This window comes from Alligator sinensis, unplaced genomic scaffold, assembly GCF_000455745.1.
Source record: "Alligator sinensis unplaced genomic scaffold, ASM45574v1 scaffold118_1, whole genome shotgun sequence".
In the NCBI taxonomy this organism is placed as follows: domain Eukaryota; kingdom Metazoa; phylum Chordata; order Crocodylia; family Alligatoridae; genus Alligator; species Alligator sinensis.
Genome location: NW_005841850.1, coordinates 2,958,127 through 2,970,016, shown reverse-complemented (window position 1 = coordinate 2,970,016; position 11,890 = coordinate 2,958,127). Strand labels below are relative to the sequence as shown.

At 44.7% G+C, this 11,890-nt stretch overlaps 2 long non-coding RNA genes across 2 annotated transcripts in view; both read left to right on the top strand.

Moving 5' to 3' along the window:
- Positions 1-1,785, top strand: part of LOC112551133 — a 9,965-nt gene extending 8,180 nt beyond the window's left edge. The window contains exon 3 of the long non-coding RNA XR_003095305.1: positions 1,548-1,785. This is a non-coding gene — a long non-coding RNA (uncharacterized LOC112551133). The remainder of the gene's footprint in view (positions 1-1,547) is intronic.
- A 3,330-nt stretch (positions 1,786-5,115) lies between these two features.
- LOC112551134 lies at positions 5,116-8,374 on the top strand. Its single transcript, XR_003095306.1, has 2 exons — positions 5,116-7,685; positions 8,020-8,374. It is a non-coding gene; the product is annotated as an uncharacterized LOC112551134 (long non-coding RNA).
- The last annotated feature ends 3,516 nt before the right edge of the window (positions 8,375-11,890 follow it).

The window sequence follows — 11,890 nt, the reverse complement described above, 5'->3', positions numbered from 1 at the left end:
TCAGCAGGATATGTCCAATGCAAGATAAGCTGGTAGAATGATTAGCTGTTTAGGCAACAAAATTAAAAGCTGTTTGAAGAGGTATTATTAAAACAAAGAAAATTGCTTTCCATGACTGTGCATGTTAGTAACACTTACATTATTTATTTAGATTTATACATAAACTAAAAAAAAGCACATGCATACGCTCTAGGCTTCCTTGGCACAAACTAAAAATAAAACATAACTAAAATGCAGTTTGACTGCATGACACTTTGCTGAGAGCAAGCACAAAAGAACAAACACAGGTACAGGGAATCAAAACGGGAAGCCACCTCGGAGAAAGAGAGCGCTGAATCCACTGACGTCCTCTGCAGACAACTCCGTGAGAATCTAAATTACTGTATTTAGTGCATGGGTACCACCATGACTGGACTTCATAAAAGCCCAGGAGAGGCAAAGACAAGTGAAAAAATCAATTGGATATTTGCAGGTGAAAAAAACCCACCTCCAGCATTTTTCTCAGCTCTGATAACTGAAGGTTATCAGGACCTTGTTTTTCGCCGCCTCTAAAACACAGAATCTCTGAACAGCACAAACCCCCTTTACAAAAATAAAATAGTGGTTGAGTACCACTTACATCTGTATTGAATCATACTGCTTGCTGGGCCGTCATGCTATCCCCTCGTGTCAGGTTTGTCTAGGATTATTAGGGAACAAACACTTCCATCTTTTAGTTACAGCAAACCAGGACTGGAACATCATTAAATAAAGAAATATGTAGAGGTTTCCCAAATCTCAGTAGGAAATGTAGACCCCTTAAAACATAGTTGAAAAGCCTCAAGGGAGAGGCAGCAAACAAAGAAAAGAATTTCCTAAGATGTGGGAACGGAGCATCGCTTCGGGAGTATTGACACAACACACAAAATGGTTGGCAATGCTAATTGAAGCCCTCTAGCTTGTTGTGATTTCTCAGCACCGTTCACTGCAGACTTGATAAACACAGCTGGCTCAGCGCATGGGTGAGACGGCTTCTCTGAATCGAAACTCGTCAGGAGTTTGTTTAATAGTGGCTGAGTCGCTTGCTAGTAAGCCTGTGACATCCCTACTGGGAGAGTTGAAAGGATGGCTACAAAGAAGCTGATAATCTAGGGGGAAAGATGCATTATTTTTAGTGTTTGGAAACAACATTACGATGTTTGCTAACCCTAACTAGTCCATTAAAGACGGTCTAATGTGCTTTAATGAGAAAGCCAGTACTTTCACTGGATACTGGATCCAGTACCCAGTATCACTGGATACTAAAGGGATTAATGGGAAAGATATTTTAAAGTTGATCTTTGCACTAGTGATAATAACAAAATAGTTTTCAATCAAGCTTATTTTCCAGAGTATACACAGTTTGCTTATGTTTGGCTCTTCCCCAGTAGTAGGCAGTGAAAGTCTACTGGTCAGCTTCACTTTCTGATTCTCATATGCTTCTTATATACTAGCAGAATTTTAGGTTGTAGGGGGGATGAGGATCTTATATAGTTGGGAAGAACTTAAAAATAAATCTGTTTTTGCAGGGGGGAAAAAAAAGACTCAATTAAAATATTTACATTCTTCTGCGAGCAAGCTCTTCCCACTCTCCATCACTCCCTGCATCCTGCTGTTATGAATTTTGGAGCAGCCTGTTTTCTCTCCGAGTCTGAGACTGGTACGTTCCAAGAATCTGACATTTGCAAGAAGAAAACGAATACAACTGTTAATGGAAATGCCACAGCAAGCCTCTCTTTTGTTATGTTAGGATACAAATGCATTAAACTGAAGTCAAATGTATTCACGCAGATCTATTATTTCAGTTAAAACCAGAGAAATCCTCATGTTTGAGCCAGATTGGATGCACCTGCAGAGGGACAGATGAGTTAAAGGAGCGTATATTACTCTGTGCACTGTTCTGGCATAATGGAGAGACTTGGGGAGCATAAAGGAAAAGTGAGGCCTAACAAGGCTTAATCCTATGCAGCAGGTGGCCTTTCCATGCTGTTGCTATATCACTTTTTTCCTGACAGACTCCTTGTACTTGTCATAAACAGCTTTTTGAGGTGGTGAGCGAGGACATAGAGGCGCCCTCATTGTTATGTACAGGGAGTAGCAAATTGTGGAAATGGGGAGTATTGGGTGTTGGCTCAGTTCATAGCTGCTTCCCAAGTCCCTGCAGCCCTCCCAGGAAAGGGTTTGCCTAGGACTGAAATACGTAACGGGGATATTGCATTGATGACAGGCTTTTCTTCCTACTCTGGCCGCCCCTCTCTGCTCATTAAAGCAGTTTGGTTGGTGCATAAGGGTTGAGGTCCCTTTCTCCCCTTCCAGGATTTAAGAACAAGCTTGACCCAAGCAGTCCCCTCCAGTTCTATATATCTTGTGAAGAGTAGGTTCAGTATTTGGTGCCATTTTAAATTTTAGGTTCAAGTTTAACCCCACATTGTGGGAATAAATGGCCCTGGGCCTTTTGTGTGGGGCACCTTGCAAGTGCCAAGTACTGGTTTAGTGATAGTGGCGTTTATTTTGCTCTGCTTTCCTCCTGAGTTTTTGCCATGCACTGTCTTCTGATGCTTTTATTTTCTGTTTCTTTTCTTTATTCCGGTGCCTTAAGGAAGTGTAGCGTACGTCCTGCTAAGTTGCCTTTATATGAATTTGCCAAAGAATTGTGAGTAACTTACTCCAGCGCCTCTTCTACATGTGACGGGGGTTTAGTCCCCTAAATTGAAATGGTGGGTTATTCATTGCAACTATTAAAAACCCACCGTTTCAATTTAGAGGCTTCTGTTACCATTATGTTTTTTTTCCCCCCATGGAGTCTGCCCATCTCTCCCATGGCTGGGGGATGAGTTGCCAGCAAGCTGTAGGGGGCCCCAGACCTTCCCTCCATGGTGGCAGCACCACCCTGTCCGGGGCTACCTGGGTAGGTTGCTAGTGGGTGGGTGCTGCCCCAGCTCGCAGGCAGCACCCAGCCCAATTCAACTGTTCCCTGAGTCCAAGCTGGGGCAACACCTGCCTACTAGCAGCCTGTCCAGCCAGGTGGCACTGCCGCTGCGGAAGGAAGGACTGGGGCCCTCCATAGCTCAGGAGCTGCCCGGCACACCAGCAGCTTGCCCTCTGGCAATGGGAGACATCGGCAGGCTTTGTGGGAAGGAAAGAAAAAAGGATTGGGCCCTTCAGCCTGCGGCAGGGGGAGTGACTTGTCAAAAGCTGCAACATTACAAATAGCTACGTTGCAAACTAAACTACATGCAGATGTAGTTTAGTTTGCAATGCAGCAACCTAATTTAAATAATAAAAAACCCCACATGTGTACAGCCAGTGTGATGCAATTAAACCGCAAAAACGGCCAATTTTTGTCACATGTACAAGTGCCCCAGAGGGCTAATTGGCAGCCTCTAAACTATGATGAAGTTGCTGCTTTAGCTCAGGTCATTAGCAGGACACTAGCCTAGGGGTGTGAACAACCTGGGTTCTATTTCTAGTGTCAATATCTCGTTCTAAATCCATGACCATTAAACTCAAGACCAAATGATGGCATCCCGACAAAGAGATGAATAAGAAAGAATGAACAAGCACAGAATGTGAAGTTAATATTAACACTTAAGAAACGACCTACACAGAGTCAGCTAGGGAGAGCAGCAGGCCATAAAGAGGCATTGCCAGGGGGCTGAGCTGCCTCTGAGTTACAGGGGGCCCTAGTCCTTCCCTCCACAGTGGTGGCGGCCCCCAAGGCTGCCCAGGCAGGCTGCTAGCAGACCCGGTGCTGCCTCAGCTCTGAGGCAGCACCCAGCCTGATTCAACTGTTCCTCAAGGCTGCACAGGGAGTAGCGCCTGCTGGGCTTCTGGCAGGCAGGCTCAGGAAACAGTTGGATCAGGCTGGGTGCTGCCTCCAAGCTGGGGCAGCATCTGGCCCGCTAGCAGCCCCAGCTGGCGCCACCATTATGGAGGGAAGGACCAGGGTCCCTTGCAGCTCAGGGACCACTTGGCCCACGGGCAGCTCCCCTCCCTCTCCTCTCCAGCTGCAGGAGAGATGAGCAGGCTCCATCAAAAAACACATTTTAAAAAAGGATTGGGCCCCTCGCTGCTTCTGCCTTCAGCAGGCATCTGCTGAAGGCAAAAACGGTGAAGAGACCAATCCTTTTTTTTCTGTGGACTCTGCCCATCTCTTCTGTGGCCAGAGGGCGAGCTGACAGCTGCATTGTTGCAATTTGCAACATTGCAAACTAAACTACACCCAGATGTAGTTTAGTTTCAACAATGCAAACTCATCTAAAACCCCCCAAACTGGCGCACGTGTAATGTGTGATGCTATTAAGCCACACAAATTACATTTTCATCATGTGTACATTGTGACAACCATCACACGTTCAAGTGCTCATAGAGATTTTCCATTGTGAGCAATACAAGGCCTATGGCACAAGTGAGCTGTTCTAACATGAGGCTGTAGAGGGCAGTGGTACATAGGCATGGTCAGCTCATTACATTATTCATTACATCCTAATTAACTTGTTTAAAAAAGACACAACTAGTTTAGACCTTTACAATGTAATATTTAACTGAAAGGTGATGAAATGTGAGAAAGAATGGGTTAAAGCCTAATCCAAATAGAACTATTTTAAAAAATAAATTTTAATTAAAACAATTTGTTAATTGTTTTAGATTTTATTGAAATAGCTGACGACTGTGATGGTAGCAGTGCCACAGACATGCTGATTCTACACCATCTCAGGAATCCCCTGCACCAAGGATATTCCCCAAGAGCAAGGTGACACTGTGTTTTAGAGCATCTTTACTAGGCACAGGAGAAGAAATGTGCTCTTAAATTTTCATCTGGATAGTGTCTGTTTAATTTTTCTTTAGTTCAATACTTTTTTTAGATGTTTTGCAGTAACATTTGCAACTGGGCAAAACCCAGAAATGTCATGTGCACATTAAGGCTACTGACATGTGAAGAATGAAGCCAAATGATAGAGACACTGAAAGAACAGAGAAATGAACTCTACTTACATTTCTCAACAGTTGTAAAAGAGGTGTTTTGGAGTGGTATTGTTAAAAGGGCTGTCCTTGTTTCTGTCATAAATCATGTTTCACAGGGTTTTACTTCCTAGGTATTTCTAATTCTAGTTAGGCAAACTTCAGTGTACCTATCAAAGGCAGTTTTTTTAAAAAAAGAAAAAAACCCATGAAGGCTCTATACAGTTTCAGAGGTTTTAAAAATAGTGAATTAAAATGTATAATTAAAGAAAATAGGAATGAAAAAGACCAGTTTTGGTTATCCAGGCAACCTCCTCCCCTGGGCCTTTCAGGTACAGGTTTTAATGCATAGCAAAGTATCATTTTCTTTTTATGGTAGTTTCTGAAATTTTGGATTCAGCAGTAGACCTTCCCTTTCAGCCAAAATAGCAAACACTTAGGGGAATAAGAAAAAGAAGCTTATGTTTTCACAATGCAATTTTGTATCGAGTTATTTGGGGAAAATAAATAGATAAAGTGAACTGTGAAAGATCATATTTTAGAGGCAGCTCCATGGTGCGGACACTAGTTATTATTTATATAGTTTCTCAGGGAGCATATTAACATTTTTATAGCCCATGAAATACCTCTATACGGAGGGAGTTGTTGGTGTCAGAAGAGCAGGGAGAGCTGGGAGGATGGAGAAGTAGGCCAGTAAAAGCCACTGCTTCCTTCATGGAAACTATTCAATTAATAATAGTCAAAACTTTGAGTCATCCTGCACTGCATTAAGTGGGTAAACTTTGAGTCACTTCACTCTGTTTTAAATGGAAAATCTTTTACCTTCCTTAATTTGTTTTACCATAGCCAAGTGTCCTTCACTTTGTCCTTAGAGGGTCACTCTCAATTTCTTCATTCAAGATGAATTAATTTTTAGTTCAGCCTCAGTTGTTTGTAATCTTTTTCTCCAGATCTTGAGAACAATGTTTCCTTCCCTACCCATTTTGTCTCATGCACTTTGGGAAAGTTTCCTTTGCTCTCTTTCTAGCATGTGTTAATTTTTTCTCTGTAGTGACATTGTTTATTTCCAATTAATTGGATTCAGTCTTCAGACTGAAGCTGATGAACAATGCTTAACATCCAGAGGATGGAAATATTATTGGCTAAATTCAATTCTGCCCCAACTTGTGCTCATCCAGTTTGATCCCTGGTGCAGCTTTCTTAGCTACATTGACTTATGTCCCCTGATACTATAGCCCCATTGATCATGGCAGCACTTAGGACTTGCTGGGATACAGGACTGCCCCTCCAGTGCTGATCCCCCATTAAAATACCCTGAAGCTCTCTGAGTTAGGGACACGAAATGATCAGAGATGACTCTTTGCTGTGTTTTGCTAGTGTTGTTCCACTGGTCGGAAGGAGGAGGCATGGTCCTTCACTGCTGTCCCTATCTGTCATCAATAATGGTGCAAAGGCTTGGGAGAGCCATGGTCAGTCTGACTGCTCTGTCCTGGATGCACACCTGGTTCACATGCTCTGGTATTCCTTTGAAAATCTGAAATAAAAAGGAAGAGCTGTCAGCGGTGCTGCCCTGTCCCACCCTGTGCTACCAGCTGGTCTCTATGCCATGGTTTGCTTTGCTCTCACTTCCTACCTAGGAAGTTTCAGAGCTAAAAATGGTCTCCTATGATGAATGAACACGATGAATAATTACAGCTGAGCTGTTGACACACGTAGAGATAAGAGTTTGTTGGGATGTTCATTATAAACCGCTTGACTGCAGCTCAACATATACAAGGCCGTAACCTGCAGTAATACTATTTTAGATAGAAAGATTAATTTATTTTGCTGTTTCTTAGAGGAGCAGAGATGAAAAGCAAATTTCTTCAGTTTGCTCCTGCGATATAAGAAGCTTTCTGCTGCATTCAGTGGGACTTCTCCATAAATTTTAAAGCTAAGTCTCAGCTCGTATGCAAAATTCCTCCCTTTCCGATCAGCTTCATTAGAGATGCAGACCTTTCAAAGGCAGTGGTTGTGGTGTTGAAGATCCCCTTGGTATCAAGGAGGAAGATGCTGCCCTGGGAAATATTTCCGCACAGAAGGCATGAGGCTCAGCAGGTACCATACTTTGGGTCCGTGAGATTGGGACCTGAAGGCTTTTATTGTGAGTTGACCCCAACTTTATACCTAGCTCTGCATCAGTTTTGGGGATTCCAGTAATCCTAGTAGGGTTATAGCACCTACCAAGAGCCTCACCCAGTGGCCATCTGCCCTCCAGCCCAGGGGACAGGAAGCAGTTCTTTCAGTAGTCCATAAGCATCACTCCTTAGGTTGTTGAGAGGAGGGTGTTGGAAAGCAAGGTGGTTTTGGGGACTACTAGCCCAGTTATGAGCTTGAGTCTCAAATCTGGTGTTACTGTGCATACATAGCGCAGCCTTCGCATGCAGGCTCAGCCCCAAAGCAGCTCTGTCTGCTGTGTAAAGCTGATCTATAACATGCCAGCTCTTGCTAGGGGAGGGAAGCCCTTTCCAGACGGAGTGTGAGGTGTTTCTCTCCAACAGAGGCTGATTCTCAGTTAGGTGAGACGGCTGCTCGCTCAGGAGTTGCTGCTTTGCTGACGCCAGCCTTGGCCTGGCAGAGAGCTCTGCTTGCAGCTCCTTGGCTTTCACTGCAGTCCGCGTCAAGCAACACAAGCTGCGGCAGCACCAGCTCCTCCTGGCTCCCAGGTAAATTTAAAATACAAACCTCTAACTCTAATAGAGATCCACCTCCCCATGGCCCGTCTCCAAGTGGAGTTTGTGTGTGGGGATTTATGGCAGTGGCTGTAATGTCTTCCTGCTATATCCTGGTTTAAGGATGCAGATCATTGCCCTGCAAGCTAAAGCAAAATCCCCAATGCCTGCAGTGGGCTTCAAACTGAGAGAGACTATCTCTCCCAAACATGCTCCCCTGACTCTTCCCTTTCAGTGCAGCTGGCCAGAACTTTTTAAACAGATTCTAACGCAGTAGCTTCCCTTTTGAGTTACCAAGCTTATAATCACTTTATTCTTAACATTATAGGCCAAACCGTTGCACGGATCCAGGGATTAATGCAAAAGATGGAGAGCCAGGATTCTGGTGTAACCTCTTTGCCTGCATGGCCGTGACAGGCATCACAGAGATGCTCACATACCATAGCAAAGTGGTGACACAAACAGCTGTGTTGACAGAGCAATGGAGAAACAGATTTCAGGCCATCCTGGCGCTGCTCTCCTGGATATGTGCCATCAGTCCAGGGGCACTCCAGGGCGGGGAGTGGCTCTCATAAGAATACATCCTTACCACGTGCTCTCAGCAGATGTTACATCGGCTTAAAAAAACTCATAAACTCTGGTGACATATATTTTATACACTATAAACTTCTGCTTTTTCCCTTGCCATGAACTGACTTCTTTACGCCTTCTCCTCATATCTCCGTGATTAAATAATAACTCTCAGACTGAAGAATGTGGCTGGATCTCACCTAATAATTCAAACCATGGTGGGTTGTTAGGCAAGAGGCTGAAGATCGAGTGCCATTTACAGCATCTAGGTGTGAATTATTGTACAATAACTCAGGCCCAGGAGTGTTTCATTGCATGCAGGAGAGAGAGCAAGAGGAAAATACATTAAGCAGCTGGCTGTGATCTATAAGGTATTACACTTATGTCGAGGGGGTCAGATAACATCACGTTCACTGTGAGCAGAGCCCGGGTGGTTTGCGACTGCACCAGAACACGGAGCACCGTGTATCACTTTGCAGTGGTTTTCCCCTGCGCTGTTTTCTGTGCTGGAAGGACGTCACAAATCAAATGTGTTTGATTGAAATCAGGTGTCCAATGTTAGGTTTTCCATCTGACTCAACTGGTTTTTTTTCATTGTAAAATTTGGTTTTGCTTAGAGCAATTACTTGGTGGTTTTAAAAAGCTCATTTTAGTTTCAGAGATTCCTGTGCTTTTCCCGTTTTTAACACACCAGGTTTGGTAATAGCTCTGGAACTGGGATGGACGTTTTAGGAGTACTGGCTGCGTAACCTATTCTGATTTCAAAGTGTGATGAATGGCTAACGACTGGGAGAGGTTGGGACTGGAACATCGGTGGTGTTGCAGCCAAGGAGGGAATGAACCGGAGCTTATTTTATGCTGTCATCTTGTTGAGAGGGCTGCAAAAGTCCATGCAATATTAAATGCACATATTCGCTCTGCCCAAGGGCCCTGATCTGCAGAGATCTGAAGCGGTGCCATGTTTCAGTGCAACTGTTCCTGAAGGAAGATACTAACATGCAAGTGAACGTCACTCCTGCACCGAGGACCAGGACAAAATGCATGTCTTTCTTAAGCCCAATTTATGCCCTTTCTTGGCAGCTGTGGGGCTGATGCTCTGCATCCAGTTGTGCCCATGTGCAAGAGTGGGTCTAATACACTACTCAGTGCAAATGGACATTCACATGCTTTATGCAGGACGTGATTTTCTTTGAAAACCGTGGCCAGCACGGTTACATCATTGATGATAAAAGCAGAGCAAGGCCCGTTTCCCAGTGTCAGCATAACAGCAGCGTTGCATTGACAAGGGGGGAGGACAAACTAATTCCAGCCAGCTCTGCAAAATAAAGCCCCTTGCCTAGCAAACGTGTGCACCACTTCTGATACTGTCACGTTTGCAGCCAGAGACCAGGCCAAATCAAGGGACGGCAGGAATTAGAGCCACTGAATCATCATTTGAAATTTCTCTGGCCAGCGCTACAGATGCCAGAAGGGAAGTGAGCATGGATCAAATTCTGCTCTCTAGTGTACCGATGTTACCTCCTTTTGACTTCAGTTAAGCTGTGGAATTGCTGCTGGCAGAGGGCAAGGATCTGAATAGTGCTCTAACCCTCTTCATTCAGAGCGCCTGATAAAACCTCAGTGTTAGAGGAAACTTAGATTTTCCGATATAATTTTTAAGGCAGATGAAACGCTGGGCGCAGGAGCCTGAAGTCTTCCAGTAATTAAAACACAACCCTGCCTGGACCCTTCAATCTGACGAGGCATTACATATGTAAGGGATGGATCAAATTTGTGCTTATTGATCCAATCAACTGTGGCCATTTTTTCTCATGTGAATAAGGGAGGAGTGATTTGGCTGCAAATGCTCTGAAGGGGCCGTTTGGCTAAGCTAGTGCTTTTGTCAAATCTAAATCTTTAAATCTGACACCTGTGTCAGAGTGAGGTCCCTTTGCGCCTGCCTGTTACCTCCAGGTACTAATGACTTGCAGAGAAGTTTTGCTGACAAGGTAGCATTTGTCCTAGGGTTGTTGAGGGCTGGTCTGTATTGGCTTAATCTCTAGCATAGGTGGGGTTCTGTGCGGAGGGCGGGGGTGAGCAAGAAATAGTTGTACCTGGCTGATTTTGGGCTACAGGGAGCATTGTAGCAAGAGTGCATTGTAGGAAACCCACCAGTCTGTACCAGCCTGGACTTGGGGACCCTGGGCCATCCTGACACACAGAAGGAACAAGCTCCCCTTCTCTGTCCCCAGCTGTCTCTGGCGAAGGGGTGAATTCTCCTGTATAGCCTGGAGAAATGGAAATGCCTTTTTGGGGAGCCTGCAGAATGGAGCCCACCATGCATTTATGGCCAGTGTGCTTTTGTGTTTTGCCTAAGAGCCATTTTTAGATGACGGGGATGCAATAAGCTAATCATAATAATGAGACAAATAATTGAAATACTTCTCAGTCAAAACAAATGCAACCTGTGACTTTCTGGTGGCTGAGACTCACTGCTGAGCAAATGGCTTCAGTTAAGGTGCACAGTCCAGTGGGAGTTTGTCATGGAAATGCTCATGGAGCCCAGATTAGGACAACTCTCTTGCCTTACAGTGGCACGTATTTGGGTGGTGCTTCCCTTTCTCCTTCCTCTTCATGCAGGCTGGGAATGGTTATAGCTGAAATAAATCACTTTGAACGTGACACTGGTTGCATCATTTTACACTCTCCAGATCTTGTTGCATTTATCTTCTACTGCCCTGGGGTCCAGCCCAGGCATCCCGTGGTCTGGTGGCTAGTCTGAGGCTTGGAAGACCTGCGGCCGAGTCCCAGCTCTGCTACCGCAACCTAGGGAAAGTCACGCCCCCAGCTACATGCCTCAGTTTCCCCATATGTAGCAAGAGGAAAATCCGGCTAACCTCCCATGCAAATTGCTTTGTGATCCACATGTGAAAAGCACCACACGAGAGCTAGGCATTGTTATTATTGTATACCCTCTCCTCTGAGCTAATATTTAAGTCCATGCACCTTCTGGGCTACATTTAAGGCCCTTCTTTTGATTTGGGGCTCACGTCATCTCTTGGAAGCAATGCACGGTTGTATGGGCTGAGAGATTCCTACCAAGGAAAGCTAAGATATTTCAGCAGGGTGGTTGGTATTTCCATAAATGTTATTCTTCCCTCTGATGTAGCCCCCTGACTTCACTGCTGTGCTTGCTCTCTTTCACCTCGCCGATGAAGCAGGCTTCCTCACCTGCAGTTGGTATTCAGCTCCCTAGAGCGGTTGGAAAGTTGTCATCTTTGAGAGGAGCTGTATAAACAAGACGGTGATCCTTTGCAGTCTGTGAAGTGATCTATACACATACTGTCCTGAAAACATTTTGATATAAGGTGCTGTGTGAATATAGAAGACATCAAGGCACAGAGCCCTGCTGCGATAGGCCCATTCATATAACTCGCTCCACTGTGAGCAAGAGTGCTGATGCCCAGGTTTTTTATGATCAGCTCTCACAAGATGTTACAGCTGAAACTCGTATTTTACTTCTTTGGGGCCACGGCAAATGAAATGAAACGTGAACCCATCAGAGGCACCCCGCAGGCACTGAAAAAGAAGGTCTAACCCCAGACCACAATTTATAGCAGATCATAATTGCTGTGTTAGTTGTACTCTGG